Source organism: Phyllobates terribilis, unplaced genomic scaffold (genome assembly GCF_046119375.1).
Source record: "Phyllobates terribilis strain yellow unplaced genomic scaffold, ASM4611937v1 Scaffold_169__1_contigs__length_4117513, whole genome shotgun sequence".
NCBI classification, from domain to species: domain Eukaryota; kingdom Metazoa; phylum Chordata; class Amphibia; order Anura; family Dendrobatidae; genus Phyllobates; species Phyllobates terribilis.
Window position 1 is genome coordinate 875,171 of NW_027362929.1, and position 19,453 is coordinate 894,623.

General features: G+C 46.6%; 13 non-coding genes across 13 annotated transcripts; all 13 read right to left on the minus strand.

Annotated features, from left to right (window-relative positions):
* Nucleotides 1–2,722: 2,722 nt before the first annotated feature.
* Nucleotides 2,723–2,913, minus strand: LOC141210461 (U2 spliceosomal RNA). Its single transcript, XR_012280629.1, has one exon. It is a non-coding gene; the product is annotated as a U2 spliceosomal RNA (small nuclear RNA).
* A 1,120-nt stretch (nucleotides 2,914–4,033) lies between these two features.
* Nucleotides 4,034–4,224, minus strand: LOC141211091 (U2 spliceosomal RNA). Its single transcript, XR_012281078.1, has one exon. It is a non-coding gene; the product is annotated as a U2 spliceosomal RNA (small nuclear RNA).
* Nucleotides 4,225–5,344: 1,120 nt separating this feature from the next.
* On the minus strand, nucleotides 5,345–5,535 carry LOC141211092 (U2 spliceosomal RNA). Its single transcript, XR_012281079.1, has one exon. It is a non-coding gene; the product is annotated as a U2 spliceosomal RNA (small nuclear RNA).
* Nucleotides 5,536–6,657: 1,122 nt separating this feature from the next.
* On the minus strand, nucleotides 6,658–6,848 carry LOC141211093 (U2 spliceosomal RNA). Its single transcript, XR_012281080.1, has one exon. It is a non-coding gene; the product is annotated as a U2 spliceosomal RNA (small nuclear RNA).
* A 1,121-nt stretch (nucleotides 6,849–7,969) lies between these two features.
* LOC141210153 (U2 spliceosomal RNA) lies at nucleotides 7,970–8,160 on the minus strand. The gene has a single exon (XR_012280330.1). It is a non-coding gene; the product is annotated as a U2 spliceosomal RNA (small nuclear RNA).
* Nucleotides 8,161–9,276: 1,116 nt separating this feature from the next.
* Nucleotides 9,277–9,467, minus strand: LOC141211094 (U2 spliceosomal RNA). Its single transcript, XR_012281081.1, has one exon. It is a non-coding gene; the product is annotated as a U2 spliceosomal RNA (small nuclear RNA).
* A 1,121-nt stretch (nucleotides 9,468–10,588) lies between these two features.
* LOC141210121 (U2 spliceosomal RNA) lies at nucleotides 10,589–10,779 on the minus strand. Its single transcript, XR_012280299.1, has one exon. It is a non-coding gene; the product is annotated as a U2 spliceosomal RNA (small nuclear RNA).
* A 1,120-nt stretch (nucleotides 10,780–11,899) lies between these two features.
* LOC141210122 (U2 spliceosomal RNA) lies at nucleotides 11,900–12,090 on the minus strand. The gene has a single exon (XR_012280300.1). It is a non-coding gene; the product is annotated as a U2 spliceosomal RNA (small nuclear RNA).
* Nucleotides 12,091–13,210: 1,120 nt separating this feature from the next.
* On the minus strand, nucleotides 13,211–13,401 carry LOC141211095 (U2 spliceosomal RNA). The gene has a single exon (XR_012281082.1). It is a non-coding gene; the product is annotated as a U2 spliceosomal RNA (small nuclear RNA).
* Nucleotides 13,402–14,521: 1,120 nt separating this feature from the next.
* LOC141211096 (U2 spliceosomal RNA) lies at nucleotides 14,522–14,712 on the minus strand. Its single transcript, XR_012281083.1, has one exon. It is a non-coding gene; the product is annotated as a U2 spliceosomal RNA (small nuclear RNA).
* Nucleotides 14,713–15,833: 1,121 nt separating this feature from the next.
* LOC141211097 (U2 spliceosomal RNA) lies at nucleotides 15,834–16,024 on the minus strand. The gene has a single exon (XR_012281084.1). It is a non-coding gene; the product is annotated as a U2 spliceosomal RNA (small nuclear RNA).
* A 1,118-nt stretch (nucleotides 16,025–17,142) lies between these two features.
* LOC141211098 (U2 spliceosomal RNA) lies at nucleotides 17,143–17,333 on the minus strand. Its single transcript, XR_012281085.1, has one exon. It is a non-coding gene; the product is annotated as a U2 spliceosomal RNA (small nuclear RNA).
* A 1,120-nt stretch (nucleotides 17,334–18,453) lies between these two features.
* Nucleotides 18,454–18,644, minus strand: LOC141211099 (U2 spliceosomal RNA). Its single transcript, XR_012281086.1, has one exon. It is a non-coding gene; the product is annotated as a U2 spliceosomal RNA (small nuclear RNA).
* Between the last annotated feature and the right edge of the window lie 809 nt (nucleotides 18,645–19,453).

Genomic DNA, 19,453 nt, shown 5'->3' on the forward strand with positions numbered 1-19,453 from the left:
GAAAAAGCTGGAGTTCCTGCTGCGCGAGCGGTTCCACTGGGTAGGCATGAGGGGAACCATCGAGAAGTGGTGCAGAGACTGTGGCCCGTGCAATCTGAGAAGGAAGGACCGGGCCAGCCAGAAGACTCCCCTGCAGTCCATCGTCACCCGGCAACCGTTGGAACTGGTAGCCTTGGATCATGTAAAACTGACCCCAAGCAGAAGTGGCTACGTCTACGCGTTAACCATCGTGGATCATTACTCCCGGTTCTTGGTTGTCGTCCCCGTCAAGGACTTAACGGCTCAAACAGCAGCTAGGGCCTTCCAGCAGCACTTCTGCCGTCCACACGGGTACCCGGACCAAGTGCTGACGGACCAGGGACCTGCCTTTGAAGCGGAGGTCTTCCAGGAATTCTGCAATCTGTATGGCTGCCGGAAGATAAGGACGACACCCTACCATCCGCAAACTAATGGACTTTGTGAAAAAATGAACCAGGTGGTAATGGATCTTCTAAAAACATTGCCCCTGGAAGAACGCAGTCTGTGGCCTGAGAAGTTGCCCGATCTGGTGGACCTATACAACCACATCCCGGTAGGTTCCACCAACTGTACCCCGGCTTACCTAATGAGGGCGAGACCTGGTAAGTTACCTGTTGACCTGGAAATGGGAGTCCTGACACCTGAGGACACTTCACCAGAAACAGACTGGGACACAGAGAGGCAGCAGCAGTACCGGAGAGTACAGGAGAGCGTGGAGCGAAGTCTCTGTCAGGCTAGGGAAAGACAAGAGAAGACTTACAACCAGTATGCTCCCGCTGTTCCCCTGGTACCCGGAGAGCAGGTCTTGAAGAGGAAAAGACGGCTCCACAAGTTGGATGACCAGTGGGAGAAGGACCCGTACACCGTACTGCCCTCAAGCCACGAGAACCCGAAGGTCTGTACCATCAGTAAAGACGGAGGGGAAACCACAGCCATTGTATCCCGGGACCACCTGAAGAAGTGTCCCGAACAACTGAGGAACCCTGAAGAGGAACAAGAAGACCATCGACCCGTGGGAGAAAGGGAAGATATGGTTAGTACCGTGCTCGGGGACTTCCCTCGGTCTTGGACTCAAGTCAATGGTGCAGTTGTGGTACCCGTACTCACCTTCCTCCAACCATCATCCCAAGAACCTACGGAGCAACGGGTAGAGCTGGAAGAACAGCCGGTCCAGGAGGCAGAAGACTCCACACAAGTAGAACAGGAGAATCAACCCTCTGCTTATAGTGAGCCTGCCGTACCCCTAGTGAGACAAAGAGCCGGTAGACAGCTGCCCAGTTTACCCTTGACAGCTCCTACACCCTGTAGTTCAGGGCCAGACAGTCAGCTCCGTAGGTCCACTAGGGCCACTAGAGGCCAGTTACCCGCACGTTGGAGGATCTAAATGTTTAAGCTATTTTATAATGTTTACCTGTCTATAGTTGCTTGTGTGTAATTTTGTATTTCTAGTTGTTTTTAGGAATCCTTGGTGGATTTACCGGGAATCCTTGTATATAGTTGGAGCGTAACCCAGGATGGACTAAAGACTGTCAAGGACTCGGGGTAGAACAGACCCCTACCTGGTTACGTCTCCCTGTGTTGGTGAAATGGACACCTTGCTTTCTTCAGAGACTGCACCCGGTTGCGGACACGCCGTAACCATCTTTATGTGTTTTCTTATTGTATTATTAATGTTTTGCCTTGTTATGTTTTCTAAATGTGTTTAGTCCCGGAGTACTAAATTTTACTAGGGGGGAGTGTGACACCCCAGGGGTCTGGTTGTCACAGTGATAGAGATATTACGTCTGAGAGCAGGTGGGAGGTCCTTTGGTCAGGGATCCTGTGCATGCCACACCTCCTGCCCAGCCTTGGGAGGGGAAGAACTTCCCCTGTATAAACCCGGGGCTGAGGCAGGGTTAGTGAGTCCAGGAAGAGTAGAGACAAGAGCAGCATAGGAAGCAGCAGAGTCACAAGGAGTCAGGGGCTGGCAGCTAAAGAGCTCGCCCTGACTAAGAAGATTCTTTACCGGACCCGGAGTCCGAGGCTGTGGGGACTAACTTCTACCCAGCAGCAGAATCCGTCAGGCAGGGGATTTCAGGTCCCCTGGCCCAGAAGCCCGAAGGCCCGGTCACACGCGTGGGACCAGCACCGCCATCGTGGAGCGGAAGCCATTAAAAGGCCCCGAGTCACCGGCCATACGGGTGAGCACCACACGGTACACTCAGGGACGTGGGCTACTTACATCAGCTTCTAGCAAGGTAGCCAGAAGAGTACAGTCAGCTTGGGAGGCCTACAACTATGCCTGGCCAGGGGAGATCCCATCTGCTCAAGGACTGACCAGGCCCCGTTCGCTAGCAAGTACTCCGGGAGGGTCTATCGTTGTTACCAGTAAAGACCCTGAACGCTACCATACCGTCTCTGAGTGGTTCCTGCTACCCCCATCATCCACGTCGGCTGCCCTGAGGCCATACCCCTCCCGTTGGGGGTTATACTATCACGCTGCACCATCCTTCCACCGGCCTCAGCGGTCTGCCCTGCAGCAGCAGCCCCCTGGCTGCATTCAACGGGTGGCGTAGTCATCAACCATTTTCTACCGCTAACAGACTGCCGTCCAGTTTGACTCCCTGGGCACGGACCGGGTCACCGCCACGAGACTACAACCCTAAACAGATCCGGCTCCGGGTAAGCTCCCGCGTGCGCAACGCAGCGCGACACAGGCCCAGGGGCGCGTCACATCGGTCCTGGAGATACTGCAATACCAGGTCAATGCGTGGAGTGGACAGAGCAAGCTCTTTTTCCATCTCCCTGTTCTAAAAATCCATTTAATATATGGTCCCCAGATAGGGGACGTATCAGATATTAAACTGATAAGAACAGATACTACACTTGATCTTAGCCAAAAGGCCGAGAAGCGATAACCAGAATTGGTTTCCGACTACGGTGCCACCCAAGGATTCTGAAAAGTCCATTTGTGGAGATGGCCACCTGGACTCCCGTTAAGAAGACATGCTGTCAACCTCTAGATCCCTCACATGCCTGCACTTTTCGGCTTGCTGCTGCTGCAATCCACGCGTTTTAGATCTGCATAACTCCACCTCTTTTAGCACAGTACCCTCAACCCCCGGCTGTTCCCACCCGCCTCAACACCGTTGGAAGGGAGGAGAACCAATTAAGGCGGGGGGGGGGTGGAACGAGCAGCTGTCTACCCTTAGCAGGAGGGTTGCTGATTAATTACCTCTCCTGCTGCTGCTGCTGCTGGCTGTCCAGCAGCAGACTGAAGGGGGCTGCTGCTGTGCGCAGGTATATAAAGGCTCAGAGCCTATTATGACACGCGCAGCCAGCGTTCCATTGCCACATTCCGTCTACTGCTGGCGGGATACCTGGGTGGCTGAATGTCACTGAGAAGCTCACAGAAACCGCCATAAGCAACAGTTTAAAAGAATGCCACAGACTAATCAACCAAACTTTTTGGGTTGGTTTCTCTTTTATAGTCTGCAGGCATTAAATGAAAGAAGTCAGTGTTCCAGCAGAGGGAGACAACGTTTCAGAAAAGGCATTGTAGCAAACCAAAAAAGAAATTTTAAGCGCAGCAGAGTAACCAGCTCACATACCTGTTAGCTCAGGTGAGTTTAAAAGGCTGCTGTTGATAACAAGGGCATTTGCTAAATAGATCGTGTGTGTGCAACAATATACTGAAAGGTCAATTATATTGTGCAGCTTATCTCACCACCTGTAGTTATTTAGGTGAAAGCTCCAAAATGCTTGCCTAATATGTCTGTTTATCCAAAAGGAAGTATAGAGGGAGAGCTAGATAGATAGCATTGCATTACATTACATTACATGGCAATGCAATGCACAGTTGCTGAAGTTGAACCAAAATGAGCTTGTCATCTGGCTTCTGCAACTTTTAACATGAAAAATCCAATGAGGAGAAGAAAAGCAAAGCCAAAGAGTCCATCCCAAAATCCGACAAACAAGCAAAATGAACAAAAAGCATTGAATTCAATTCTTTCTGATTTTAGAAACTGCATTAAAGAAGGGGTGCACCGGTCCTGGAGATACTGCAATACCAGGTCAATGCGTGGAGTGGACAGAGCAAGCTCTTTTTCCATCTCCCTGTTCTAAAAATCCATTTAATATATGGTCCCCAGATAGGGGACGTATCAGATATTAAACTGATAAGAACAGATACTACACTTGATCTTAGCCAAAAGGCCGAGAAGCGATAACCAGAATTGGTTTCCGACTACGGTGCCACCCAAGGATTCTGAAAAGTCCATTTGTGGAGATGGCCACCTGGACTCCCGTTAAGAAGACATGCTGTCAACCTCTAGATCCCTCACATGCCTGCACTTTTCGGCTTGCTGCTGCTGCAATCCACGCGTTTTAGATCTGCATAACTCCACCTCTTTTAGCACAGTACCCTCAACCCCCGGCTGTTCCCACCCGCCTCAACACCGTTGGAAGGGAGGAGAACCAATTAAGGCGGGTGGGGGGTGGAACGAGCAGCTGTCTACCCTTAGCAGGAGGGTTGCTGATTAATTACCTCTCCTGCTGCTGCTGCTGCTGGCTGTCCAGCAGCAGACTGAAGGTGGCTGCTGCTGTGCGCAGGTATATAAAGGCTCAGAGCCTATTATGACACGCGCAGCCAGCGTTCCATTGCCACATTCCGTCTACTGCAGGCGGGATACCTGGATGGCTGAATGTCACTGAGAAGCTCACAGAGACCGCCATAAGCAACAGTTTAAAAGAATGCCACAGACTAATCAACCAAACTTTTTGGGTTGGTTTCTCTTTTATAGTCTGCAGGCATTAAATGAAAGAAGTCAGTGTTCCAGCAGAGGGAGACAACGTTTCAGAAAAGGCATTGTAGCAAACCAAAAAAGAAATTTTAAGCGCAGCAGAGTAACCAGCTCACATACCTGTTAGCTCAGGTGAGTTTAAAAGGCTGCTGTTGATAACAAGGGCATTTGCTAAATAGATGGTGTGTGTGCAACAATATACTGAAAGGTCAATTATATTGTGCAGCTTATCTCACCACCTGTAGTTATTTAGGTGAAAGCTCCAAAATGCTTGCCTAATATGTCTGTTTATCCAAAAGGAAGTATAGAGGGAGAGCTAGATAGATAGCATTGCATTACATTACATTACATGGCAATGCAATGCACAGTTGCTGAAGTTGAACCAAAATGAGCTTGTCATCTGGCTTCTGCAACTTTTAACATGAAAAATCCAATGAGGAGAAGAAAAGCAAAGCCAAAGAGTCCATCCCAAAATCCGACAAACAAGCAAAATGAACAAAAAGCATTGAATTCAATTCTTTCTGATTTTAGAAACTGCATTAAAGAAGGGGTGCACCGGTCCTGGAGATACTGCAATACCAGGTCAATGCGTGGAGTGGACAGAGCAAGCTCTTTTTCCATCTCCCTGTTCTAAAAATCCATTTAATATATGGTCCCCAGATAGGGGACGTATCAGATATTAAACTGATAAGAACAGATACTACACTTGATCTTAGCCAAAAGGCCGAGAAGCGATAACCAGAATTGGTTTCCGACTACGGTGCCACCCAAGGATTCTGAAAAGTCCATTTGTGGAGATGGCCACCTGGACTCCCGTTAAGAAGACATGCTGTCAACCTCTAGATCCCTCACATGCCTGCACTTTTCGGCTTGCTGCTGCTGCAATCCACGCGTTTTAGATCTGCATAACTCCACCTCTTTTAGCACAGTACCCTCAACCCCCGGCTGTTCCCACCCGCCTCAACACCGTTGGAAGGGAGGAGAACCAATTAAGGCGGGGGGGGGGGGTGGAACGAGCAGCTGTCTACCGTTAGCAGGAGGGTTGCTGATTAATTACCTCTCCTGCTGCTGCTGCTGCTGGCTGTCCAGCAGCAGACTGAAGGTGGCTGCTGCTGTGCGCAGGTATATAAAGGCTCAGAGCCTATTATGACACGCGCAGCCAGCGTTCCATTGCCACATTCCGTCTACTGCAGGCGGGATACCTGGATGGCTGAATGTCACTGAGAAGCTCACAGAGACCGCCATAAGCAACAGTTTAAAAGAATTCCACAGACTAATCAACCAAACTTTTTGGGTTGGTTTCTCTTTTATAGTCTGCAGGCATTAAATGAAAGAAGTCAGTGTTCCAGCAGAGGGAGACAACGTTTCAGAAAAGGCATTGTAGCAAACCAAAAAAGAAATTTTAAGCGCAGCAGAGTAACCAGCTCACATACCTGTTAGCTCAGGTGAGTTTAAAAGGCTGCTGTTGATAACAAGGGCATTTGCTAAATAGATGGTGTGTGTGCAACAATATACTGAAAGGTCAATTATATTGTGCAGCTTATCTCACCACCTGTAGTTATTTAGGTGAAAGCTCCAAAATGCTTGCCTAATATGTCTGTTTATCCAAAAGGAAGTATAGAGGGAGAGCTAGATAGATAGCATTGCATTACATTACATTACATGGCAATGCAATGCACAGTTGCTGAAATTGAACCAAAATGAGCTTGTCATCTGGCTTCTGCAACTTTTAACATGAAAAATCCAATGAGGAGAAGAAAAGCAAAGCCAAAGAGTCCATCCCAAAATCCGACAAACAAGCAAAATGAACAAAAAGCATTGAATTCAATTCTTTCTGATTTTAGAAACTGCATTAAAGAAGGGGTGCACCGGTCCTGGAGATACTGCAATACCAGGTCAATGCGTGGAGTGGACAGAGCAAGCTCTTTTTCCATCTCCCTGTTCTAAAAATCCATTTAATATATGGTCCCCAGATAGGGGACGTATCAGATATTAAACTGATAAGAACAGATACTACACTTGATCTTAGCCAAAAGGCCGAGAAGCGATAACCAGAATTGGTTTCCGACTACGGTGCCACCCAAGGATTCTGAAAAGTCCATTTGTGGAGATGGCCACCTGGACTCCCGTTAAGAAGACATGCTGTCAACCTCTAGATCCCTCACATGCCTGCACTTTTCGGCTTGCTGCTGCTGCAATCCACGCGTTTTAGATCTGCATAACTCCACCTCTTTTAGCACAGTACCCTCAACCCCCGGCTGTTCCCACCCACCTCAACACCGTTGGAAGGGAGGAGAACCAATTAAGGCGGGGGGGGGGGTGGAACGAGCAGCTGTCTACCCTTAGCAGGAGGGTTGCTGATTAATTACCTCTCCTGCTGCTGCTGCTGCTGGCTGTCCAGCAGCAGACTGAAGGTGGCTGCTGCTGTGCGCAGGTATATAAAGGCTCAGAGCCTATTATGACACGCGCAGCCAGCGTTCCATTGCCACATTCCGTCTACTGCAGGCGGGATACCTGGATGGCTGAATGTCACTGAGAAGCTCACAGAGACCGCCATAAGCAACAGTTTAAAAGAATGCCACAGACTAATCAACCAAACTTTTTGGGTTGGTTTCTCTTTTATAGTCTGCAGGCATTAAATGAAAGAAGTCAGTGTTCCAGCAGAGGGAGACAACGTTTCAGAAAAGGCATTGTAGCAAACCAAAAAAGAAATTTTAAGCGCAGCAGAGTAACCAGCTCACATACCTGTTAGCTCAGGTGAGTTTAAAAGGCTGCTGTTGATAACAAGGGCATTTGCTAAATAGATGGTGTGTGTGCAACAATATACTGAAAGGTCAATTATATTGTGCAGCTTATCTCACCACCTGTAGTTATTTAGGTGAAAGCTCCAAAATGCTTGCCTAATATGTCTGTTTATCCAAAAGGAAGTATAGAGGGAGAGCTAGATAGATAGCATTGCATTACATTACATTACATGGCAATGCAATGCACAGTTGCTGAAGTTGAACCAAAATGAGCTTGTCATCTGGCTTCTGCAACTTTTAACATGAAAAATCCAATGAGGAGAAGAAAAGCAAAGCCAAAGAGTCCATCCCAAAATCCGACAAACAAGCAAAATGACCAAAAAGCATTGAATTCAATTCTTTCTGATTTTAGAAACTGCATTAAAGAAGGGGTGCACCGGTCCTGGAGATACTGCAATACCAGGTCAATGCGTGGAGTGGACAGAGCAAGCTCTTTTTCCATCTCCCTGTTCTAAAAATCCATTTAATATATGGTCCCCAGATAGGGGACGTATCAGATATAAAACTGATAAGAACAGATACTACACTTGATCTTAGCCAAAAGGCCGAGAAGCGATAACCAGAATTGGTTTCCGACTACGGTGCCACCCAAGGATTCTGAAAAGTCCATTTGTGGAGATGGCCACCTGGACTCCCGTTAAGAAGACATGCTGTCAACCTCTAGATCCCTCACATGCCTGCACTTTTCGGCTTGCTGCTGCAATCCACGCGTTTTAGATCTGCATAACTCCACCTCTTTTAGCACAGTACCCTCAACCCCCGGCTGTTCCCACCTGCCTCAACACCGTTGGAAGGGAGGAGAACCAATTAAGGCGGGGGGGGGTGGAACGAGCAGCTGTCTACCCTTAGCAGGAGGGTTGCTGATTAATTACCTCTCCTGCTGCTGCTGCTGCTGGCTGTCCAGCAGCAGACTGAAGGTGGCTGCTGCTGTGCGCAGGTATATAAAGGCTCAGAGCCTATTATGACACGCGCAGCCAGCGTTCCATTGCCACATTCCGTCTACTGCAGGCGGGATACCTGGATGGCTGAATGTCACTGAGAAGCTCACAGAGACCGCCATAAGCAACAGTTTAAAAGAATGCCACAGACTAATCAACCAAACTTTTTGGGTTGGTTTCTCTTTTATAGTCTGCAGGCATTAAATGAAAGAAGTCAGTGTTCCAGCAGAGGGAGACAACGTTTCAGAAAAGGCATTGTAGCAAACCAAAAAAGAAATTTTAAGCGCAGCAGAGTAACCAGCTCACATACCTGTTAGCTCAGGTGAGTTTAAAAGGCTGCTGTTGATAACAAGGGCATTTGCTAAATAGATGGTGTGTGTGCAACAATATACTGAAAGGTCAATTATATTGTGCAGCTTATCTCACCACCTGTAGTTATTTAGGTGAAAGCTCCAAAATGCTTGCCTAATATGTCTGTTTATCCAAAAGGAAGTATAGAGGGAGAGCTAGATAGATAGCATTGCATTACATTACATTACATGGCAATGCAATGCACAGTTGCTGAAGTTGAACCAAAATGAGCTTGTCATCTGGCTTCTGCAACTTTTAACATGAAAAATCCAATGAGGAGAAGAAAAGCAAAGCCAAAGAGTCCATCCCAAAATCCGACAAACAAGCAAAATGAACAAAAAGCATTGAATTCAATTCTTTCTGATTTTAGAAACTGCATTAAAGAAGGGGTGCACCGGTCCTGGAGATACTGCAATACCAGGTCAATGCGTGGAGTGGACAGAGCAAGCTCTTTTTCCATCTCCCTGTTCTAAAAATCCATTTAATATATGGTCCCCAGATAGGGGACGTATCAGATATTAAACTGATAAGAACAGATACTACACTTGATCTTAGCCAAAAGGCCGAGAAGCGATAACCAGAATTGGTTTCCGACTACGGTGCCACCCAAGGATTCTGAAAAGTCCATTTGTGGAGATGGCCACCTGGACTCCCGTTAAGAAGACATGCTGTCAACCTCTAGATCCCTCACATGCCTGCACTTTTCGGCTTGCTGCTGCTGCAATCCACGCGTTTAAGATCTGCATAACTCCACCTCTTTTAGCACAGTACCCTCAACCCCCGGCTGTTCCCACCCGCCTCAACACCGTTGGAAGGGAGGAGAACCAATTAAGGCGGGGGGGGGGGTGGAACGAGCAGCTGTCTACCGTTAGCAGGAGGGTTGCTGATTAATTACCTCTCCTGCTGCTGCTGCTGCTGGCTGTCCAGCAGCAGACTGAAGGTGGCTGCTGCTGTGCGCAGGTATATAAAGGCTCAGAGCCTATTATGACACGCGCAGCCAGCGTTCCATTGCCACATTCCGTCTACTGCAGGCGGGATACCTGGATGGCTGAATGTCACTGAGAAGCTCACAGAGACCGCCATAAGCAACAGTTTAAAAGAATGCCACAGACTAATCAACCAAACTTTTTGGGTTGGTTTCTCTTTTATAGTCTGCAGGCATTAAATGAAAGAAGTCAGTGTTCCAGCAGAGGGAGACAACGTTTCAGAAAAGGCATTGTAGCAAACCAAAAAAGAAATTTTAAGCGCAGCAGAGTAACCAGCTCACATACCTGTTAGCTCAGGTGAGTTTAAAAGGCTGCTGTTGATAACAAGGGCATTTGCTAAATAGATGGTGTGTGTGCAACAATATACTGAAAGGTCAATTATATTGTGCAGCTTATCTCACCACCTGTAGTTATTTAGGTGAAAGCTCCAAAATGCTTGCCTAATATGTATGTTTATCCAAAAGGAAGTATAGAGGGAGAGCTAGATAGATAGCATTGCATTACATTACATTACATGGCAATGCAATGCACAGTTGCTGAAGTTGAACCAAAATGAGCTTGTCATCTGGCTTCTGCAACTTTTAACATGAAAAATCCAATGAGGAGAAGAAAAGCAAAGCCAAAGAGTCCATCCCAAAATCCGACAAACAAGCAAAATGAACAAAAAGCATTGAATTCAATTCTTTCTGATTTTAGAAACTGCATTAAAGAAGGGGTGCACCGGTCCTGGAGATACTGCCATACCAGGTCAATGCGTGGAGTGGACAGAGCAAGCTCTTTTTCCATCTCCCTGTTCTAAAAATCCATTTAATATATGGTCCCCAGATAGGGGACGTATCAGATATTAAACTGATAAGAACAGATACTACACTTGATCTTAGCCAAAAGGCCGAGAAGCGATAACCAGAATTGGTTTCCGACTACGGTGCCACCCAAGGATTCTGAAAAGTCCATTTGTGGAGATGGCCACCTGGACTCCCGTTAAGAAGACATGCTGTCAACCTCTAGATCCCTCACATGCCTGCACTTTTCGGCTTGCTGCTGCTGCAATCCACGCGTTTTAGATCTGCATAACTCCACCTCTTTTAGCACAGTACCCTCAACCCCCGGCTGTTCCCACCCGCCTCAACACCGTTGGAAGGGAGGAGAACCAATTAAGGCGGGGGGGGGGTGGAACGAGCAGCTGTCTACCCTTAGCAGGAGGGTTGCTGATTAATTACCTCTCCTGCTGCTGCTGCTGCTGGCTGTCCAGCAGCAGACTGAAGGTGGCTGCTGCTGTGCGCAGGTATATAAAGGCTCAGAGCCTATTATGACACGCGCAGCCAGCGTTCCATTGCCACATTCCGTCTACTGCAGGCGGGATACCTGGATGGCTGAATGTCACTGAGAAGCTCACAGAGACCGCCATAAGCAACAGTTTAAAAGAATGCCACAGACTAATCAACCAAACTTTTTGGGTTGGTTTCTCTTTTATAGTCTGCAGGCATTAAATGAAAGAAGTCAGTGTTCCAGCAGAGGGAGACAACGTTTCAGAAAAGGCATTGTAGCAAACCAAAAAAGAAATTTTAAGCGCAGCAGAGTAACCAGCTCACATACCTGTTAGCTCAGGTGAGTTTAAAAGGCTGCTGTTGATAACAAGGGCATTTGCTAAATAGATGGTGTGTGTGCAACAATATACTGAAAGGTCAATTATATTGTGCAGCTTATCTCACCACCTGTAGTTATTTAGGTGAAAGCTCCAAAATGCTTGCCTAATATGTCTGTTTATCCAAAAGGAAGTATAGAGGGAGAGCTAGATAGATAGCATTGCATTACATTACATTACATGGCAATGCAATGCACAGTTGCTGAAGTTGAACCAAAATGAGCTTGTCATCTGGCTTCTGCAACTTTTAACATGAAAAATCCAATGAGGAGAAGAAAAGCAAAGCCAAAGAGTCCATCCCAAAATCCGACAAACAAGCAAAATGAACAAAAAGCATTGAATTCAATTCTTTCTGATTTTAGAAACTGCATTAAAGAAGGGGTGCACCGGTCCTGGAGATACTGCCATACCAGGTCAATGCGTGGAGTGGACAGAGCAAGCTCTTTTTCCATCTCCCTGTTCTAAAAATCCATTTAATATATGGTCCCCAGATAGGGGACGTATCAGATATTAAACTGATAAGAACAGATACTACACTTGATCTTAGCCAAAAGGCCGAGAAGCGATAACCAGAATTGGTTTCCGACTACGGTGCCACCCAAGGATTCTGAAAAGTCCATTTGTGGAGATGGCCACCTGGACTCCCGTTAAGAAGACATGCTGTCAACCTCTAGATCCCTCACATGCCTGCACTTTTCGGCTTGCTGCTGCTGCAATCCACGCGTTTTAGATCTGCATAACTCCACCTCTTTTAGCACAGTACCCTCAACCCCCGGCTGTTCCCACCCGCCTCAACACCGTTGGAAGGGAGGAGAACCAATTAAGGCGGGGGGGGGATGGAACGAGCAGCTGTCTACCCTTAGCAGGAGGGTTGCTGATTAATTACCTCTCCTGCTGCTGCTGCTGCTGGCTGTCCAGCAGCAGACTGAAGGTGGCTGCTGCTGTGCGCAGGTATATAAAGGCTCAGAGCCTATTATGACACGCGCAGCCAGCGTTCCATTGCCACATTCCGTCTACTGCAGGCGGGATATCTGGATGGCTGAATGTCACTGAGAAGCTCACAGAGACCGCCATAAGCAACAGTTTAAAAGAATGCCACAGACTAATCAACCAAACTTTTTGGGTTGGTTTCTCTTTTATAGTCTGCAGGCATTAAATGAAAGAAGTCAGTGTTCCAGCAGAGGGAGACAACGTTTCAGAAAAGGCATTGTAGCAAACCAAAAAAGAAATTTTAAGCGCAGCAGAGTAACCAGCTCACATACCTGTTAGCTCAGGTGAGTTTAAAAGGCTGCTGTTGATAACAAGGGCATTTGCTAAATAGATGGTGTGTGTGCAACAATATACTGAAAGGTCAATTATATTGTGCAGCTTATCTCACCACCTGTAGTTATTTAGGTGAAAGCTCCAAAATGCTTGCCTAATATGTCTGTTTATCCAAAAGGAAGTATAGAGGGAGAGCTAGATAGATAGCATTGCATTACATTACATTACATGGCAATGCAATGCACAGTTGCTGAAGTTGAACCAAAATGAGCTTGTCATCTGGCTTCTGCAACTTTTAACATGAAAAATCCAATGAGGAGAAGAAAAGCAAAGCCAAAGAGTCCATCCCAAAATCCGACAAACAAGCAAAATGAACAAAAAGCATTGAATTCAATTCTTTCTGATTTTAGAAACTGCATTAAAGAAGGGGTGCACCGGTCCTGGAGATACTGCAATACCAGGTCAATGCGTGGAGTGGACAGAGCAAGCTCTTTTTCCATCTCCCTGTTCTAAAAATCCATTTAATATATGGTCCCCAGATAGGGGACGTATCAGATATTAAACTGATAAGAACAGATACTACACTTGATCTTAGCCAAAAGGCCGAGAAGCGATAACCAGAATTGGTTTCCGACTACGGTGCCACCCAAGGATTCTGAAAAGTCCATTTGTGGAGATGGCCACCTGGACTCCCGTTAAGAAGACATGCTGTCAACCTCTAGATCCCTCACATGCCTGCACTTTTCGGCTTGCTGCTGCTGCAATCCACGCGTTTTAGATCTGCATAACTCCACCTCTTTTAGCACAGTACCCTCAACCCCCGGCTGTTCCCACCCGCCTCAACACCGTTGGAAGGGAGGAGAACCAATTAAGGCGGGGGGGGGGTGGAACGAGCAGCTGTCTACCCTTAGCAGGAGGGTTGCTGATTAATTACCTCTCCTGCTGCTGCTGCTGCTGGCTGTCCAGCAGCAGACTGAAGGTGGCTGCTGCTGTGCGCAGGTATATAAAGGCTCAGAGCCTATTATGACACGCACAGCCAGCGTTCCATTGCCACATTCCGTCTACTGCAGGCGGGATACCTCAATGGCTGAATGTCACTGAGAAGCTCACAGAGACCGCCATAAGCAACAGTTTAAAAGAATGCCACAGACTAATCAACCAAACTTTTTGGGTTGGTTTCTCTTTTATAGTCTGCAGGCATTAAATGAAAGAAGTCAGTGTTCCAGCAGAGGGAGACAACGTTTCAGAAAAGGCATTGTAGCAAACCAAAAAAGAAATTTTAAGCGCAGCAGAGTAACCAGCTCACATACCTGTTAGCTCAGGTGAGTTTAAAAGGCTGCTGTTGATAACAAGGGCATTTGCTAAATAGATGGTGTGTGTGCAACAATATACTGAAAGGTCAATTATATTGTGCAGCTTATCTCACCACCTGTAGTTATTTAGGTGAAAGCTCCAAAATGCTTGCCTAATATGTCTGTTTATCCAAAAGGAAGTATAGAGGGAGAGCTAGATAGATAGCATTGCATTACATTACATTACATGGCAATGCAATGCACAGTTGCTGAAGTTGAACCAAAATGAGCTTGTCATCTGGCTTCTGCAACTTTTAACATGAAAAATCCAATGAGGAGAAGAAAAGCAAAGCCAAAGAGTCCATCCCAAAATCCGACAAACAAGCAAAATGAACAAAAAGCATTGAATTCAATTCTTTCTGATTTTAGAAACTGCATTAAAGAAGGGGTGCACCGGTCCTGGAGATACTGCAATACCAGGTCAATGCGTGGAGTGGACAGAGCAAGCTCTTTTTCCATCTCCCTGTTCTAAAAATCCATTTAATATATGGTCCCCAGATAGGGGACGTATCAGATATTAAACTGATAAGAACAGATACTACACTTGATCTTAGCCAAAAGGCCGAGAAGCGATAACCAGAATTGGTTTCCGACTACGGTGCCACCCAAGGATTCTGAAAAGTCCATTTGTGGAGATGGCCACCTGGACTCCCGTTAAGAAGACATGCTGTCAACCTCTAGATCCCTCACATGCCTGCACTTTTCGGCTTGCTGCTGCTGCAATCCACGCGTTTTAGATCTGCATAACTCCACCTCTTTTAGCACAGTACCCTCAACCCCCGGCTGTTCCCACCCGCCTCAACACCGTTGGAAGGGAGGAGAACCAATTAAGGCGGGGGGGGGGGTGGAACGAGCAGCTGTCTACCGTTAGCAGGAGGGTTGCTGATTAATTACCTCTCCTGCTGCTGCTGCTGCTGGCTGTCCAGCAGCAGACTGAAGGTGGCTGCTGCTGTGCGCAGGTATATAAAGGCTCAGAGCCTATTATGACACGCGCAGCCAGCGTTCCATTGCCACATTCCGTCTACTGCAGGCGGGATACCTGGATGGCTGAATGTCACTGAGAAGCTCACAGAGACCGCCATAAGCAACAGTTTAAAAGAATGCCACAGACTAATCAACCAAACTTTTTGGGTTGGTTTCTCTTTTATAGTCTGCAGGCATTAAATGAAAGAAGTCAGTGTTCCAGCAGAGGGAGACAACGTTTCAGAAAAGGCATTGTAGCAAACCAAAAAAGAAATTTTAAGCGCAGCAGAGTAACCAGCTCACATACCTGTTAGCTCAGGTGAGTTTAAAAGGCTGCTGTTGATAACAAGGGCATTTGCTAAATAGATGGTGTGTGTGCAACAATATACTGAAAGGTCAATTATATTGTGCAGCTTATCTCACCACCTGTAGTTATTTAGGTGAAAGCTCCAAAATGCTTGCCTAATATGTCTGTTTATCCAAAAGGAAGTACAGAGGGAGAGCTAGATAGATAGCATTGCATTACATTACATTACATGGCAATGCAATGCACAGTTGCTGAAGTTGAACCAAAATGAGCTTGTCATCTGGCTTCTGCAACTTTTAACATGAAAAATCCAATGAGGAGAAGAAAAGCAAAGCCAAAGAGTCCATCCCAAAATCCGACAAACAAGCAAAATGAACAAAAAGCATTGAATTCAATTCTTTCTGATTTTAGAAACTGCATTAAAGAAGGGGTGCACCGGTCCTGGAGATACTGCAATACCAGGTCAATGCGTGGAGTGGACAGAGCAAGCTCTTTTTCCATCTCCCTGTTCTAAAAATCCATTTAATATATGGTCCCCAGATAGGGGACGTATCAGATATTAAACTGATAAGAACAGATACTACACTTGATCTTAGCCAAAAGGCCGAGAAGCGATAACCAGAATTGGTTTCCGACTACGGTGCCACCCAAGGATTCTGAAAAGTCCATTTGTGGAGATGGCCACCTGGACTCCCGTTAAGAAGACATGCTGTCAACCTCTAGATCCCTCACATGCCTGCACTTTTCGGCTTGCTGCTGCTGCAATCCACGCATTTTAGATCTGCATAACTCCACCTCTTTTAGCACAGTACCCTCAACCCCCGGCTGTTCCCACCCGCCTCAACACCGTTGGAAGGGAGGAGAACCAATTAAGGCGGGGGGGGTGGAACGAGCAGCTGTCTACCCTTAGCAGGAGGGTTGCTGATTAATTACCTCTCCTGCTGCTGCTGCTGCTGGCTGTCCAGCAGCAGACTGAAGGTGGCTGCTGCTGTGCGCAGGTATATAAAGGCTCAGAGCCTATTATGACACGCGCAGCCAGCGTTCCATTGCCACATTCCGTCTACTGCAGGCGGGATACCTGGATGGCTGAATGTCACTGAGAAGCTCACAGAGACCGCCATAAGCAACAGTTTAAAAGAATGCCACAGACTAATCAACCAAACTTTTTGGGTTGGTTTCTCTTTTATAGTCTGCAGGCATTAAATGAAAGAAGTCAGTGTTCCAGCAGAGGGAGACAACGTTTCAGAAAAGGCATTGTAGCAAACCAAAAAAGAAATTTTAAGCGCAGCAGAGTAACCAGCTCACATACCTGTTAGCTCAGGTGAGTTTAAAAGGCTGCTGTTGATAACAAGGGCATTTGCTAAATAGATGGTGTGTGTGCAACAATATACTGAAAGGTCAATTATATTGTGCAGCTTATCTCACCACCTGTAGTTATTTAGGTGAAAGCTCCAAAATGCTTGCCTAATATGTCTGTTTATCCAAAAGGAAGTATAGAGGGAGAGCTAGATAGATAGCATTGCATTACATTACATTACATGGCAATGCAATGCACAGTTGCTGAAGTTGAACCAAAATGAGCTTGTCATCTGGCTTCTGCAACTTTTAACATGAAAAATCCAATGAGGAGAAGAAAAGCAAAGCCAAAGAGTCCATCCCAAAATCCGACAAACAAGCAAAATGAACAAAAAGCATTGAATTCAATTCTTTCTGATTTTAGAAACTGCATTAAAGAAGGGGTGCACCGGTCCTGGAGATACTGCAATACCAGGTCAATGCGTGGAGTGGACAGAGCAAGCTCTTTTTCCATCTCCCTGTTCTAAAAATCCATTTAATATATGGTCCCCAGATAGGGGACGTATCAGATATTAAACTGATAAGAACAGATACTACACTTGATCTTAGCCAAAAGGCCGAGAAGCGATAACCAGAATTGGTTTCCGACTACGGTGCCACCCAAGGATTCTGAAAAGTCCATTTGTGGAGATGGCCACCTGGACTCCCGTTAAGAAGACATGCTGTCAACCTCTAGATCCCTCACATGCCTGCACTTTTCGGCTTGCTGCTGCTGCAATCCACGCGTTTTAGATCTGCATAACTCCACCTCTTTTAGCACAGTACCCTCAACCCCCGGCTGTTCCCACCCGCCTCAACACCGTTGGAAGGGAGGAGAACCAATTAAGGCGGGGGGGGGGTGGAACGAGCAGCTGTCTACCCTTAGCAGGAGGGTTGCTGATTAATTACCTCTCCTGCTGCTGCTGCTGCTGGCTGTCCAGCAGCAGACTGAAGGTGGCTGCTGCTGTGCGCAGGTATATAAAGGCTCAGAGCCTATTATGACACGCGCAGCCAGCGTTCCATTGCCACATTCCGTCTACTGCAGGCGGGATACCTGGATGGCTGAATGTCACTGAGAAGCTCACAGAGACCGCCATAAGCAACAGTTTAAAAGAATGCCACAGACTAATCAACCAAACTTTTTGGGTTGGTTTCTCTTTTATAGTCTGCAGGCATTAAATGAAAGAAGTCAGTGTTCCAGCAGAGGGAGACAACGTTTCAGAAAAGGCATTGTAGCAAACCAAAAAAGAAATTTTAAGCGCAGCAGAGTAACCAGCTCACATACCTGTTAGCTCAGGTGAGTTTAAAAGGCTGCTGTTGATAACAAGGGCATTTGCTAAATAGATGGTGTGTGTGCAACAATATACTGAAAGGTCAATTATATTGTGCAGCTTATCTCACCACCTGTAGTTATTTAGGTGAAAGCTCCAAAATGCTTGCCTAATATGTCTGTTTATCCAAAAGGAAGTATAGAGGGAGAGCTAGATAGATAGCATTGCATTACATTACATTACATGGCAATGCAATGCACAGTTGCTGAAGTTGAACCAAAATGAGCTTGTCATCTGGCTTCTGCAACTTTTAACATGAAAAATCCAATGAGGAGAAGAAAAGCAAAGCCAAAGAGTCCATCCCAAAATCCGACAAACAAGCAAAATGAACAAAAAGCATTGAATTCAATTCTTTCTGATTTTAGAAACTGCATTAAAGAAGGGGTGCACCGGTCCTGGAGATACTGCAATACCAGGTCAATGCGTGGAGTGGACAGAGCAAGCTCTTTTTCCATCTCCCTGTTCTAAAAATCCATTTAATATATGGTCCCCAGATAGGGGACGTATCAGATATTAAACTGATAAGAACAGATACTACACTTGATCTTAGCCAAAAGGCCGAGAAGCGATAACCAGAATTGGTTTCCGACTACGGTGCCACCCAAGGATTCTGAAAAGTCCATTTGTGGAGATGGCCACCTGGACTCCCGTTAAGAAGACATGCTGTCAACCTCTAGATCCCTCACATGCCTGCACTTTTCGGCTTGCTGCTGCTGCAATCCACGCGTTTTAGATCTGCATAACTCCACCTCTTTTAGCACAGTACCCTCAACCCCCGGCTGTTCCCACCCGCCTCAACACCGTTGGAAGGGAGGAGAACCAATTAAGGCGGGGGGGGGGTGGAACGAGCAGCTGTCTACCCTTAGCAGGAGGGTTGCTGATTAATTACCTCTCCTGCTGCTGCTGCTGCTGGCTGTCCAGCAGCAGACTGAAGGTGGCTGCTGCTGTGCGCAGGTATATAAAGGCTCAGAGCCTATTATGACACGCGCAGCCAGCGTTCCATTGCCACATTCCGTCTACTGCAGGCGGGATACCTGGATGGCTGAATGTCACTGAGAAGCTCACAGAGACCGCCATAAGCAACAGTTTAAAAGAATGCCACAGACTAATCAACCAAACTTTTTGGGTTGGGTTCTCTTTTATAGTCTGCAGGCATTAAATGAAAGAAGTCAGTGTTCCAGCAGAGGGAGACAACGTTTCAGAAAAGGCATTGTAGCAAACCAAAAAAGAAATTTTAAGCGCAGCAGAGTAACCAGCTCACATACCTGTTAGCTCAGGTGAGTTTAAAAGGCTGCTGTTGATAACAAGGGCATTTGCTAAATAGATGGTGTGTGTGCAACAATATACTGAAAGGTCAATTATATTGTGCAGCTTATCTC